Source organism: Cuculus canorus, chromosome 8 (genome assembly GCF_017976375.1).
Source record: "Cuculus canorus isolate bCucCan1 chromosome 8, bCucCan1.pri, whole genome shotgun sequence".
NCBI lineage: Eukaryota > Metazoa > Chordata > Aves > Cuculiformes > Cuculidae > Cuculus > Cuculus canorus.
Window position 1 is genome coordinate 14,676,588 of NC_071408.1, and position 16,261 is coordinate 14,692,848.

At 39.1% G+C, this 16,261-nt stretch overlaps 1 protein-coding gene across 4 annotated transcripts in view; it reads left to right on the top strand.

Annotated features, from left to right (window-relative positions):
- The window catches only part of DPYD (dihydropyrimidine dehydrogenase), a 362,200-nt gene that overhangs the window by 294,232 nt on the left and 51,707 nt on the right, over positions 1–16,261 (top strand). The gene's annotated exons all lie outside the window — the stretch shown is intronic.

Here is a 16,261-nt window from a genome sequence, read left to right on the forward strand (position 1 = left end):
GAGCAAGTGGTGGTTATGTTATACTATTCCATTACATATTGCTACATTCTGGTAGTTACTCAGCCCCTTTATCTGCAGTTCCCATCATAGACAACAACAGCTGTGGATCCTGTGGATGTCGGCTTTGTGTCACTCCTTTGGAGTGTTTTCATTCCTGCGGTTCACTTTGACATTAAAATCAGAGTCAGTGTGACCATCCTTTCTGCACAGCTATGGTGACTGCTGACATAGTCGTTTGTTGGCTATGTTTCAGAAAAAAAAAACATATAGGCCAACTCAGTGGTTTAGTTTAGATGGAGTTTTTAGCGCACATCAAAGTTAGCATTTCTGCGAGCTTGAAGTAGAAGGCTACTGGTTTTTTATAGACTTACTATGTTTTCTGGATTTATTAATATGATTTCCTGGTGATTTTTTTTAGTTTGAATTTGAATGCTTCAAATGCTTCTTTTCCCATCTACCGACAAAAGATCTACCTTTCTTGCATAATGATCTGAGAGCTTCTTCCATATAAATACTAAGTAGCAGTACAAATTACAGAGCAGCATTTATCTACAAAAAAGTAGGATTGGCAAAGGAATGTTTTTGCTGTTATAGATGCATTTCATTTGTTATGGCTGCAGTTTTAATGGCTTCATCTGTAACAACACTACGTGATCTAAACTACACAGAGAATGTTTTTCTGCTCTACATCTGCCATATCTGTTTCTGAATGACTAAAAATGAAGTTTTTAAATGACATTTATGCACTTTATGTTTATATAATCTGTGTATCTTATTATTATGTTTATTTCTTTTCTTTTTTTTGTTGGTTTGCCCCAACAGTAATGGGAAATTCTGAAATACAATTTAACGCAGACATCTCAGTCAGTGCTCAAGAGAAATAATATTGGATCTACAAAACATTAACTATTCTTTTCTTTTTAGTAGTATTCAAGTTCTTTGGCACTGGCTTCCAGAAATGACTTGGATCTATACTGGTCTTGTGGCCTTTACAGAACAATTTCTCTTTTAAATAGATTTTTCCTACAGATGGTGAAAAAACTCTTCTCGTCCTTAAGCTTAACCAATTTAACTTGAATCATCTCTAGAACTGATATTAAACTCCTCTGGATCAAATCTGTCCTCAGTTTGACTGGCTTATTTCTGTTTCACTAAAGCAGGGAAGTCATTTAAACTAAGCTGAGATAAATGGTAGAATCCATTTATCCAAACCAAACAGAAGCTGCTGTGTAGGTAAGGCTCTGAACTAGTTCAATTACATTTACTTAAAAATAAGCCTTTAGTAAACTTCATGCAAGATTGTGAGCACAGGCCATAAGTCTTTCCATCATCTTGGGAAAGGAAAATGAAAGGTAGAGGGAAATGAGTGATCTCTATAGATGGTCTTACAAGAAATACACATCACCAGGACTAGCGTGAAAATTTTATTTGCTGCTCAGGCAATGTATGTTGTGATAAACAGAAGAAGGCGGCCTCATCTTCGTAGGTCGTCGTTGGAACCTAATTAGGAATATGAGAATCATTGCTGTTGTTTTCCTTCTTAATAAGGTCATACAAATAGCAACTAGTATACTTCTCCCTGAATCCCAATCAGTCTCACAAGTCTTTAGTATCAAATGTCCAAGTTGTTCCTTCTTTAACAGTCAAAACCTCTGTTGCTTATCACAACAGCTCTGACAGTTCACTTCTGCTTTCTCAGTACCAAAGTACAGAGCAAGTAGAGAATCTGAAGATAGCATCGAATAAAGTGGTCTACCGAATGATTCAGTATATTAAGATTCCCTACAAAGCAGGTCCCTGAGTTAGGTAGGTAGAAGCTGAGACTGTACTGGGGGAACTACGTATGCGTCCCATAGCCTTGTATTAAATATCTGTTTTGGATGCTATTGGAGAAGGTGCTGAATAGATATTTGGACTGACATATACTGCATATTTTGTGATCGTCATGTTCCCAGACCACAAGGATGCCTCCTAAATGATCCAGAGGTGGAACACAAGTTGCCCAGACTTTGATGGTGCTGGAGTGAGCTCTGCAGCTGAATAAACAGTAGTCTCTAAACTTGGGAGTGGGTACTGCCACTGCTATCACTGCCCTGCTACGCAAAATAGTGTGTGGATATTTCCTCATTAGCAGTACTTTTAAAAGGTAGGGAATATCGATTCATCCAGAATTAAATGCGTTCTGATACTACTAAGCAGCGCAGATTGATCCATCCGTGGAGCCCAGCTAGAGAGTCTAGGAGAGTAGCACTTGTGTGGCCATTGGTCTTCCTTTCGCTTGGCCCGGACAAGACTCCTGTGTCTTCTCTTCTATGAGAGGGTGACGTTCATGGGCTAAGATAATCAAAGGTTTTGTGTGAGTTGATTTAATTGCAGTGTGGCATATCTCTTAGAGAAGAGGTTTATGAATAATAAATGTAACTCTATTAAAAGCACGATCAGGTTTTCCTCTGCAGCTATTTCATCTACAATCAGTTCTGCTTTTTTTCTTTTTTTTAAATTGCTTTTATTTTTAAAATGTGGGGATTTATTTTGCATTTAACAAATCATCATACACAGGAATGCAAGTTCAGAGTCAGGTGGTAAGCCACATTTTCGTATATGCTATAACCTCCTCAAGTGGTGTTAAGCAAGTATATTAGGAAATGGTCTGGGGAGAGAGTTTCAGTATTCAAAATGTGTTCTGTCCCCTCCTTTAGAAAATGGAGGGCAACATCTTAGTGTCATTACTCACAAAAATTTTGTGTGTAAGAAAATTTTGCAGCAATTATAGAAAACAAAAGGGATTATTGTAGTTGGTAGCTGGGAATAAAATTTTATACCGCAATTTAACGGGGCATTCTTCCATTTTATGAACTTCAGCAACAGTTGCAGAAAGACTCCACATTTTAAAAAAAATTCATTAAAAATGTTGAACCATTTCAATCATTCTTCACATGATTCCGCAGCATTATATTTTTTGTAGCATACCCAAATCCACCAAGGCCTTTCCACTACAGGCATGAAATTGAAATAATAACTTTATTTATGGAGATAATCCTGCACTGATTGCAGACCAAAAGCTCCAGAAATGTCTGGCTGCATCTTTCTCAGGTACAGTTCATTACCGTAGGCTTCCACTGAGGCTGAAGTATTTTTATTTTTAATTTAAGTAAGCTTTTTTTAAAGCCGCAATTGATCAAAATAAGATGTATATCGGATTTTTTTTTGATCTTTTGCATCATGTGTGTGATTTACCATGCCACGTTGATGGTTTGTTAGATTTTTGCAAGACTTTGAAAGAGACATACATTTTTCAAAGCCATCTTGCTGTAGGAAATTAAAAATAGAGATGATTGTAGAAAATTCCAGTGGAAAGAGAAAATGCATTATGGAAAAAGCAATAAAAGTGTAAAAATATTAAAGTAAAAATCACTTCACAGTAGCCCGTATGATTGAATTGTAGATCAATATTGTGTAGTTAATGCATTAGCAGTAGAGCATTAATTTGCAATTACTGCAGGTGATCTGATCCTCTGTGTTCTGTCCATTGACATAAATGACCTTCTGATGAAAGAGGTTCTATAGTCATTATTTCTAGCAGCTGTAACAAAAAATGGTAGAACAAAGGGGTACTTTCTGAAGTATATTTGTTTCATGATAGAGACTCTTTAACATTATATTATGGTATGGAATACTTTTGTTCATCTTGAATATTGATCATTAATGTGTAAAGAATATGGGTTCCTTTTCAAAGAAATTTCTTTCTTAACAAGGTATGGAGGTCACACTTGTCCCCGCTTGCTCCAGCATGGACGTCCATAGGGCTGTCTACACAGCAACAATTTAAAATCCACCCATATAATGCCGCTTCCCAGCAGGGCAGCCTGGAGTTTTGCCCCGAGCCCTGTTTCAGACTCACCTTCACCCATCTCTTACCCCGCACTTGCCAAGGGATATAGCACCTTGCAGTTCTGTTCCTCTAGGCTCATGTCTTCACCGTGTCACGTTTAGCCCATGCACAACTGCTTCCTCTGGACCTTGAGCCTCAGAGGCAGAGCTCTGTGGTGCTGGAGCTGCCTTGTACCCTGCTGTCCTGCACCCGCACCAGTTTGTGTGAGACCTCAGGGATCTGAGGAAGAACAAAATCGTTCTGAAAGTATGACAGCTCATGACAGGAAAGAAATAGTGGTGGGGCTTTTTGCCTCTGCAAGATAAAATCTCCCTCCAACATGAAACGTGGTTGGTTTTATGAGACTACTTGTGACTATTGTAACATTTTCAAGGATTATTCTTGTTGGCAACTCTTTGGAGCCAAAGTCTTAAGAGATTCTGGATAGTTTGATTATTATTTTTTTCTTGAACTGGCTTTTTACTGAAGCATTTAGCTGAGGGATCTTTATAACAGCTGGATGGCCCTTTGTGTGTGAATAAACAAGCTTTTCCATCACAAAATAGTGAGACTTGAACTATGAGAGAGCATGGTTATTGTGTTTGTGCAAATGTGAAGCCCTGTGAGAAACTCTTCTACATGGCATAAATGCCCTGAATATCAGAAAATAAAAGCAAGGCTCTGAAAATATAATCACTAGAACGAGCTGGGGGTGGGGGAGGGGGGGGAGACGACAACAAATGCCATTTCACAAACATTGTGGCATGTCTTAATGTTTAGATGCTACCATTTTCTCCACCTGAATCTCAAAAAGAAAAACCAAACCACAAAAACCCGTGAAGTAAATGTATGCTGTAATCTTTTACATATTTTTCCACATTTTTTTTTAATTTTCATTAAGATTTTTGGTGCAATCTCTCTATGTTTTTTATGACTATACAACTGCAAAGCAGCAAACTTGTTCTCTGTGAACTTAATTAGGGTTCTTTTAAGATCATCTTAGTGTTGGTTCAATTCAGTGAAGACACTGATATTTGAGTTAAGTGAGGACAAGACGAGGCCAAAAGATTCTCAACCAGGAATTATTGTTTATGCCATTTACTGGTATGGAGAGTGAAAAACTAAAAGAGATTGAAATCAAGGGAGTGACAGGGCAAGGCAGTGATGGAGCAGGCCCTGTGTCTTACAATTCCAGGTTAAGTTGTTACTGGTGACGCTTGGAAAAAAATTATTTTGTCTTGCAATGAATAGCAATTATTTGAATGCAGAGGAAGGGCTCAGTCTTTCCTTGTGTCTGATCTCAGCTCTCTGTAACGAGAATGAAGTCAAGTTGGTGGCTGCAACTCTTAAACAACCACAGGATGACATCAGGGTGGCAGAGTAAGGCTGGGCTTCTCCTGCCTGAACTTGCCAAGAGCCAAACCTTTCTCTGCCCCCAGCACTTCCTTACACCAGCACATGTGTGGGAACAGAGGCTGAAGGCTTTCCTTTGTGCCCGTCAGAGTTCTGCACTGGTGGGAAAGCCCAAGAACAGGCATGCTTTGGCACCAGCTGGACAACGTGAAGTTTCTGACACAGGCTGTGGCTCAGTGGGAAGAAGAACAAAACCTTTTTGTACAAAACTGTCCATGATACACAGAAGATAAGTTGTTGGAGCTAATGCTTCTCTCCCCAGTTAAATTGATGAGCTAAGAATAGTTTGCTGGACGCAGTGACAGGTCACCAAAGTTATAGCAGATGAGATTCAAGGGATGGCTCTTTAAATCCGTCAGCAATTTTAAGGAAAAAAAAATACCACTTAGGGCAAAACTACTTTTCAGATCTAAGTCATTTGATTGAGATTAATCTAGTCTCATGTAGTAATAGCAGTTTTTAACCTGTATTTCCAAAGAAACTCAGTATGTGTTTGTATATTTTTTTTAGTGTCCTCAGTCACATTTGAGCTTTGTAGCTATTTTTAAAGAAATTTGCTGGAAGATAGGAAGTATTTTGCTATAAAAAGTTTTGGGAAAACAAAAAAGACGGGCAGAGGTGAGAGTGTACCTGCATTCCTTCATTGGATGCACAAGCACACTATGAGTTCACCTTTATTAGACCTCTGAGAATCCACATGGGACAGTGCTGTTAGGACTATGTCAGCCACAGGAAAGTCTTTAATTGGCAGTCACACCTTATTAGATGTCAGAGAACCCAACCAGGAGACACAGAGCTGCAGGAAACCAGGTATCATTAGCTCTATTGCTCACAAAGCCATGTGCTTAAAAAAGTCTTCAATGGACACAGCACTGAATGGAATGGCCCTTCTCTGCAGAGCTGGAATTTACAGTACATGCAGAAACAAAAGAGTGAACAAAGTGCTGTTTGAACATGTCGACATAGAAATCAAAAGAAAAAACGAATCCGAAAGAGAGAGAAGCATTGGGATAGACCTGCTCAAGCAATCACTTCTGATAAACATTTCATTATTTTCTGCTTTTTTCTTAGTTCAGTGCTAATTACAGAAAGTCAGCTTGCTCTCAACTGTCTGTCTGTCTTTGCTAATAAAAAAGTCATTAGGGGACTTCCACATTTGCTTCATTACAGATACTTCACATGGAAATTGCTAATAGATTGTGAAAATTTTCTGTGAGAATTCCTTTTAATGGAAAACAGAATTTGTCAAACAAAATCTAGAAAGTTTTTTGGTTATAGTTGAGAAAAAAAATGAAATTAGAACAGATTTTCATTGTTGATTTTTATTTTTATCTTTCTTTTTTTAATGAAAAGTTGCAATATTGAAATCAGTGTAAAGTTACAGACTAAACTCTAAGCTAATAATGCCTTTTATTTTGTGCAGTTTTGCAGTAGTTTTACATTTTATTTGGAGCTGCTTAAGAGATTTATCTATTAGCTTTCCTTTATTTCTGCTCATTTCACCAGCTAGTAAATGAGGTCTGCATAGATAGGATTGTTATTTCATAAATTTATAAGAATGAATTCAAGCTCATTCCATAACAATTGCTATTTGTGATTCTTAAAATGGATTCTCATGCAAAGTAGGTTTAACTATCACTGAATGGTAATAATTATTTAATAACAATTAGGTCTCAGTTGAGCATCAGCTCAAATGCTGTCCTACACCAGTCCCTCCCAGCCTCTGCAGAGGATTTCTTCTCTGCTCTTATACCTGGGGAAGCTGAGCTTGCGTCTCTTTCCGCTTGTGCCCAAGCGTCTGCCCTGCTTCCCTGGGGCTGGTGACATAGGTACTTTAGGGTTGAGGAGATGCGAAAAACAGCTGTTTTGTCAATATGATAAACAAGTTTACTGACTCTGTGGGAGCATGGTCAGTGGTACTCATAGACTGTTAAGAGATTGTATCATAGAATTGTCTGGTTGGAAAAGACCTTTGAGATCATCAAGTCCAACCATACTTGTTCACTATTAAACCATATTCCTGACCGCTTCATCTACCAGTCTTTTAAATACCTCCAGGGACAGTGACTCAACCACTTCCCTGGGCAGCCTCTGCCAGTGCTTGATAACACTTCCAGTGAAGAAGTTTTTCCTGATGTCTAATCTGGACCTGCCCTGGCACAGCTTGAGGCCATTTCCTCTTGTCTTATGACCTGTCACTTGGGAGAAGAGAGCAGTGCTCACCTCTCTACTCCTTTCAGGCAGTTGTAGAGAACAATAAGGTCTCCCCTCAGCCTCCTCTTCTCTATGCTAGACAACTCCTGTTCCCTCAGCCACCTCTCATAAGGCTTGGTCTCCAGCCCCTTCACCAGCTTTGCTGCCCTTCTCTGGACACGCTCTAGCACCCCGATGTCCTTCTTTTAGTGAGGGGCTCAAAACCAAACACAGGATTCAAGTCACGGCCTCACCAATGCTGAGTACATGGGCACAACTACTTCTCTGGTCCTACTGGTCACACTATTTGTTATACAAGCCAAGATGCTATTGGCTTTTTTGGCCACCTGGGCACACCGCTGGCTCATGTTCATTTGGTTGTCAATCAACACCTCCAGGTTGGGCTGACCTGTGTGCTTCAGAGCTCATATCTGTAAATGAAAAAAACATTATCTTGAATTATCTTACTAGGGTGTGATGTGTGTGAGCTCAGCAGTGTTTACAGATTTCAAGAAGGCTGTCTTAGAGCACTGAGCTAGTCACAATTCTGCAGACTAATATGCTCTCTCCGTCTCACCCCAAAATCCACAGCATTGCTTGTCTTTCCAAAACCCAGTACTGCTGCACCTATTTTTAATGTAGATTCACACTGCCTATGTGGCTTCACGCTGCTGCTATCTCATATGAACAAGCACAGAGCTGTCCTCCCTGTAGATAAAACCACATGGTGTGAATTGACATCAAGCGAGTTTCGTTTAAAAGTTTACGAAGTAAAAGCAACATGGAGATGACTCTTCAAAAGAGGCTCAGTTAAGTGTTAAAGAAATTGTGGCAAGTTGTTTTACTCAGCTCAGATTGCTGTCAGATGCAAAGCTTTTGTGTACCAGTGTGGAGGTTACTCAAAACTGTATCTGAAAATGTACACTGCTCCTTGTTGGATATTGGAAATGTAAATAGAAGGAAAGATAAGCACAGTGGAAAATGACGAGTTTCTTTTTTCATTACTATAATCTGCAATAATTACTTAGGGAATTTCCTGTGTTTTGTTTTAAATTGTATGTGTTGCAACTGCAGGGGACTTGTTTTCCAAAAAGGCAAAACATAAAACATGCACATTTGCAAAGCTCTGCTGTCAAAGAAGTTTTTCTTGGAAACGTTATCAGTCATACAAAGAAAATATGCATGCAAGAAATTTTTCTTTTTGTATCGTAGCAGCTCCATTGATCTTTCAGTCAGAGGCTGTAGCTGGCAGTGAAAGGAAAAAAGGGAGAGCGAGCAGTGGAGGAGGCTACGCTTGGGGAAGGCACAGTCCTGGAGCCCACGCCGGCATAGGCATGCGCTGCCATGGAACTTGTCTTGGGCTTGGTTCAGGGCTAGCTGGGGCTTGGTGACCAATCTGTCAGTTTTCCCAGGGGTAGGAAAGCTATATTTATGCCCAGGAAGGAAGGAGCAATCTGGGAATATGAACTATGCAGCCTTTTAGAAGTTTTTTCCTGCTACAACAGAAGCTCCCTGACACAGCTTGATCTGGCTGGCAAGAGATCCTTTTTTCCATACAATTTGAATGAAAGAAACAAATGGACTGTTTTTCTGAAACTGGCAGTATGTTTAAGAACGGGTTTAACTTCCTTCAGTATCTGAGTTATGTCGCTGGTTTTCTTACTGATATTTATTATTTGAACAGAGATAAGTAAAACAATCCCTAAGGAAATGTGGAAGTGGGTTTTTATCTCAGACATGAAGGACTCAAAGGGTCAGAACTACTTTATTCAGACGAATCTCACTCTTCAATGGACACAGCAGCTGCTGCACAAATTCGTACAGGGAAGCTGATAAAGGATGAAAGTAATTTTAGCTGAAATAAAATGTGAGAGTGCTAGATGGAAAGACTCACAAGAATGAGGGGTTAGACTGAACTGAGGTTCCAGAATGGAAAAATTGTTCTTCTGTTTGATTTTGAGAGGTCTGCAGCTTTCAAAATTCTGGTTACAGGACGATGTCCCTCAGTAGATGGTTCTCATTAGAGTTTGTTGAAAACTTCTTTGAGGAAACTGTTTTTCATTGACAAATTTCATTTAATTAAAATAGATCTGGGTTCAAGTCCCTTCTGTGTCTGATTCAGAGTGTCCTGGGATGCAGAATGCTGAAGCTTTACCCTGGATTCATTATGCATTAATGAACCTGACTATTATCAGTGATTGGGAAATAGTTGTTCTGTAACAGGGAAGTTTAAGGATGGAAAAGTTTTCTATTTTAAACTGGTAATCAAAATTCTAAAAATGTGCAGAATTAACACATTAGAAGAAGAAAATATTATTTGGGTGAATAAAATCTTTGTTGCAGTCATTTTACAAGATATTTTAGTTTTGACCTTTTCATTCCAATTAACTTAGATTACAAAACAGACATTTTCAAGTGAAATGGAGCCATTGCATTCCATGTTGTCAAACAGCACATACTGGTAATTCTGAAAATCTTTTCCATACGTTTTTCAGAACACAGTTCTTTTCTGAAAAAAAAAGTATGCTTCCCTAGAACCACACTCCTGAAAAATAAACCTTTCCAAAAATAGAATAAATGGACCCACTCCAATCCAGGGAGGATGGTATTCCTGTTGATTAGCTCTCAGAAAACAAAATTTTAAAAATACTGCTAACTTCTCACTAGATGTGTTGTGTTACTTGATGATATTTAACTTCAAACCACGGGATCTAAGTAAGCATCTTAACTGGTATCTGCTTTAGAAATATTTTTTGAGGAGCTGGAGGATACAGGTCCTGAAAATGGGTCGAGTAGGTCTGCGTCCACCAAGCACAGCTCCTGATGCTGTACCAGCAGCAGCAGAACCACTGAGAGGACTGAAAGATTTCATTTTCCACACCAGTAGTTATAAAGAGAGAGGTGAGAGCTTTGGGTATTAATAAATGAAATGTGAAGTGATGTTCAAAGATTTAAAGATAGTTGTAGAGACTCTATGTATGGTTGGACTGTTTACACAGGACAGTTGGCTCATCGATTTCAAAGCTATCTTCCATTTTTTTTTTTAGATCTACAGTACAATGATACAATTTGCTCTGAATCGCTGATTATGAAGTGGTTTCACACACTCCTCAATATTCAGTACGTGTGGAATCATATTTGTTTTCTTAGGAAAAATGATCCTGATCAGCACTTCTATCAGCGTGTGCAGCTACTGCATAAAGGTCCACTTTGTAGTTCTAAGAATTCTCAGAATGCTTTAGTGACATAAGGAAAGATGAACATTCCTCTAGGGGTGGTTAACAGAGGGGAAAAAAAAGTTACCTCAGAGAGCCTTCTGAAAATTCTTGATTTCTTATGCTTTTACCCTCTCAAAGATGTGGGATATAAAATTGCATCATTATGAGTCCCTTGATGAGTACCAGTTTCCCACTCCTAAACATCTAGTTTAGCTATTTAGATCAAAGATACATTAATTGGCAGAGAAGAACTTAAGGGGAGGAGAAGTACATTTGAGTAGGAATTAATGTGTTGGATAACGTTCCTAAAGGATCCCTTACAGTGCTCTTACCCCTGCCATGCCCTCTGATAAGTGGCTGATGGATTCTAGACTTTTTTCTCCTCCTTCGTCGGTGGCCACTTACAGTTGCCCAAGATTGCCAGGGTGCAATACCTGAACAAAATCTATCGTTGACTCCCAAAAATGTAGTACTTCAGGGTCTCTGCGCCAGTGTGAGTAAATGTCACTGTGATGCTAGGGAGGCTTTTTGTTACAGCCTGTCTCAGAAGGCTACTGTGACTTCTGCACAAGCTCTGTGGCTCTTCTTGCTGCCTAGCTACTGCATCCTTATTTCTTTACCTGTAGTCCCTGCCTTGATGCTCCCTAAATGTCAGCTTAGCTCTGCTCAACACCCTGTCGGTGTTACGTTACCCTGTTGTAAAGTTGATCCAAGCTGTTCGGAAGATAGAGCTCTTATCTTGCAAGCTTGTCTTGAATGGAGACCTTCATCTCCCTTTAACTCATTTTGAGCTCCATTACTTACTGCTGTTGGCCTGTACTTCTGATTAGAATGACACTTTGCCTCAAGCTTGTCTGATGAACTCACTTGAGGGATGTAGCACAATAACCAAAATACTTCATTACTGACATCCACATGGTACTGGACCATGCATTCATTTTTTAATATGGTTTTCTTAAGCCTATGTAAATGCTTGACTACTCTGCAGAGCCTGGACTTGTTAGCATCTTCAAATCTTACTTTGTGTTGCCCCTTAAGCATCACTAGTAAGCCTTCAGCTCATTAGGACTTCAAGTCCAAGACTCAGTAGAAAAGATTATGTGGGGTTTTTTTTCTCCACAGTTCAGACCATTCATAGATGATATTTGAGTCTTTCAGACTACTTTCTGAAAGCCGTACTAGACTTTAGAACAAGTAGTAGTTCATTAGTTCATGTATATTAGCTCAATTCTACTGTTTTAAAAAGGCTATCAGCTATCATCCAAATCAGTTTTGCATCTTGATCCAGTATCTGAAGCCTTATTAAGTAAGATCCCATCTGCTAACCTGTATCTCTAGAGTCATTTAAGCAGCTAATGTGAATGAATCAAAACATTCCATCTGTACTGTATCAATATTTGGGAAGCTTTTTCTTACAAATTTCTTCCTTACAAACAAAGAATCTCTTTTTTTTTTCCAGAGAGTGCACCACGTTGTCTGATAATCCACTTCCCCTAATGTTCTTAATCCTACAACCCTCTAGCAAAAGTAGTAATTGCTGATAGAAAGGATAATTTAGGCTGCGCTTTTAATATACCAGTAAGTCAGTGATCAACAAGACATGAGGATCAGGAACCATCATTATCCAGGTGGTCTTTCCACAGACATCAGGATCCTGAAGACTGCAAATACAGAAACACATCTCAGAGGAGATTTTATTTGTCTGCTTACTCTCACATCACAGCTCTTGCCACATTACTGTGAGTACTGTATCAGACAACCAATGCTGCGTGTACTGCTTTTTATTTTATAAGTCTAGGGCCATCTAAATCATTGTAGAGGAGATAGAAAACACACATTGTCATTTCCATAGGCAAGAGCTATGCAGCATATAGATTGAATGGCCCAGAAAGATCTCCCTTTAGCTGAGTCAATTTTTGCTAGTTGCTTTTGAGAATACATTTTAAATTGTATGTATGCCTTACCCAGATTATAATCATGCTCTTGCCTACTACAATAAAATTAATTTTCTCAAGGGTGTCGATTCATATGCGTACCCAGATGGGCACAAAGAGAGTCCTTCTTGAAGCATTCTTTTACAATTTCACTCTTTTTCCACCAGAATATTAATCAATAGACACTAATCAAAAAAAGGAGGCGCCTCAACTATGCACTGAGAAACAGCTTAGAGTCATTCATAAATGGGGTTTTTTTGACAACAAAGTGGATTTATGTCTTCAATGCTTATCAGGAAGATTTTTTTAATAGAGAAAGAAAGCTTCTATAAAAAGATGATAAATAATGCAAAAATTGAAAATATGTTATATTTAAAATAAAGCAGTAAATGCTTTGCTTATAATTTGGGTTGATCAGTAAAATTATTTCAAAGTAAGTCAGGTGAATTAATGGAAAATTGAAATTGTTAATCCATTTTAAATGCCTCTCACGGTTACCTCAGAAGAATAATAGTTGTTTATACCCTTGGTATGGTAAGGATACTAGAAACTGTGAAGTCAAAGGCCAATTTCCTTATTGGATGGCATTTTGAGAGCTATTTTATTTAGAGATCCTATGCAGTTTAGAACCAACGCTGAAATAAGTCTTGTCTTCTGGGGAAGGAAGATGGCAATCTGCTAAATGCTAGAATTTTATAATTTGCGGAGGGAAAAATAGCAAAAAGAAAGCAGCCAGCGAGACCTAAGAATATAAAAGCATTTGAGATCTCAGAAGGAGTTTAAATCAATGCACTGCCACAGTTACAGCACAGATGAAAGAGCCCGCCGTCTCAATTGCCAGGAAACTACTTAGAAACTCTCACTTTGATTTTTTTTTTTTCGGTGGTCCGTTACATTACCGCTAAACACTATATACGAGGACATCGCTGCTTTGATGTTCTACAGCTACATCAAATGGGAACTAATATGGTAGAAAAGTCAAGCTATGCGATTTGTGTTTGTATATACAAATATGTATTCATCAATCTTACTTCTAGACCGTGTATCACTGCCACCCATCTGCCTCCTTACTGTGACTTCTGTTTTCAAAAAAATGACAAATACTCTATACCCATATTCTGAAGAGAGAAACGTATTTCGGAGAGATGTAAAAATTAATTTTTTCTCTAAGCTATTGTCTCCTGCCACGATTTCATTGTTGGCAAAGGGTTTTAATAGTGCTTTGAGACAGTCTCACATAGGAGCATGACTGCTGCTAGACATTGCAGCATTTTTGTTCTCATGGATCTAGTCACACCAAGAACAGTTGTACAAGGCAACAGGTTATTAAACAGGCTAGATTCGCTGACCTGCTCCAGCCTTTTGCAGTGAAGTAGCAGTATCTGAGATTATAGACACACAACCTTTTGCTAGTGAAAAGTAATGTAGGGAAGAACTGATGCAAATATGTCTAGATCTGTATCCCGTCTGCCACCTCTGCTGAAATCCCTGCTACTGATGGAATAAAAAGAATACAGATGAGGACTGGCATCCATTTTTGGTACCATCTTCACAAACACCTGTCCAGCTGGGATTTCACCATATAATAATGAGTTTATGTAAAAAATGAAGGTCATGAGGTAAGAGAGAGTGGACAGAGTGATGCCTGAAGAGGAGTGCATTGCATCCTCTTTCTAGTGTTACAGAAAGTATTTTTTCCTCTGCAACATCTCCCTATGCAAAATTGCGAGGACAACACTGAATAGGAATTGCTTTGGTGGATGATATGGCTGGAAATGCCTCAGCCACTTTGTACAGGTTCTGCATGGATGGCACAGGTCTCCCACACAGTCCCCCAGGATATGCTGAGGTTTGGACAGGAGCCATATTCATTTTTTTTAGAGGGTGAAATAAAAATAAAATGTAATGTCTGAGCATTTTCCCCATTGCTCCTAGAAACATAGACTATGGACAAAACCTGAAAGGTTTTACACAGGCAGAGCTCTCAGTAAAGAGTTTAGAAACTGGCATCTCTTTGTTGTGTTATGATTCTGCTAAAAGTGATGAGATTTACAATGTTTTATAACTGATATGGTAGCACCTGTCACCAATAATGAACTTTTTCTTCAAATTATGTAAATTAAAAGTTTCGGATTGATGTGAGTGACCAGTAACAATCATGTAACCTGTAAAATTTTACACCATAATAATCTCATGACAATTTACTCTGGTTCCTCAAGTAAGATTTGTAATGGCTCTGGATTTTTTTACAAAGTTAGACTCAGTATTTATGTTTATTTAGTTACAGAGCAGACAGGTCATTTCTTATGCAAGACATCAGCAGGGACCTTTGCACGCTTCTCCCATCATTGCATTTCGCAGAACTGTTTTACTTAAGAGCCTTAGCCTGTGATTCATTTCACATCCCCATTCCCCAATGAGATCATTTGGTGTATATTTGATTTACCAGCAGCAAAGGAGGCATTGTGCCTTTTAGTATCTCAGACATGTCTGTATAGATTAGAATTGTAACCTACAGTTGCAGCTTAGGCTGAAGAGTTTTAGATTTTGGAATACTGAAAGCACAGTGTAATTGATCATACATAGCATGTTGGCCTGCTTGTCTCTTTTGGGACGTAAGGGCAATCATTGGAGTGGAACAAGGAATCTGGATCTGGGGGAAAGGGGAGGAGGTCAGATGTTAAAAATGAAATTGTAGTGGTTCTACTGCAGAAGCAGAGCCAAGCAATGCCACAAGACTAAGCTTGCGCAAAATTGTCTCCCTCTATATTAGTGCAATATGAATAATGTATGTTACCTTTCTAAGCAGGAAAAATGTAGCACCTTTCTCTTCTAGCCCAAGTTCTAGTCCAGAGCTAGAGACAAACATAAGCAATTCAGCAGGACCAGAGCTTGTTAGCAGGACAAGTAACAGCTGCATTATGATCTGGACCTCACTCTGTCCCACAGGTTGCTCACAAGACCTGTGTCTCATTTTCCAGAGAAGTAAAAGCTACTTTCTGCCTCAGTGTTTCAGGGGAAAACTTGGGTCAGTGAACAGTTGAATGTTAATTTACTCATAAAACAGATTCCGTTGGATCTTTTAGGATCAAGGGATATTAAACAGGTGCCATCTCTACCATGTGAACTCCCAGCACTACTGCTTGCCAGAACATGGGCTGATAAACCACATGATCTGCTGGTCCACACTGGCTCCGTTTCTTACACTTCTCCATAAGCAGATTCTGTTGGCCAGAGGATACAGATGGCTGGTCTGGCACAATAGGACCGTGTATATGTTCTCAGTTGTGAAGTTACATGCTTTTTCCAGGCTTTTGCTTCAGGTCCTAAAAAGAAGCCCATTTTGCTACGTTTGTTTGGTAAAACCATGATGCTGAGGCAAGAGACTGAGCAAGCAGGGCTGGTTGCAGTTCAGTTTCGTGCTGCTGCTCTGATTGGTGTGCAAGGCACGGACAACAGCTGTTACAGCAGCACCCTGCTTGCCTTTATCTCCTTTTAAGGTGCTTTAATAAGACAGTAAATGAGAGGTGGCAGCAACCAAAATGTAGTTACATTTTAAATATGGCCATAACTAGACTGTTCTTCCTGCTCTTTACACCCATAAAATAAGATACCAGCAGAAGACGTGGCTC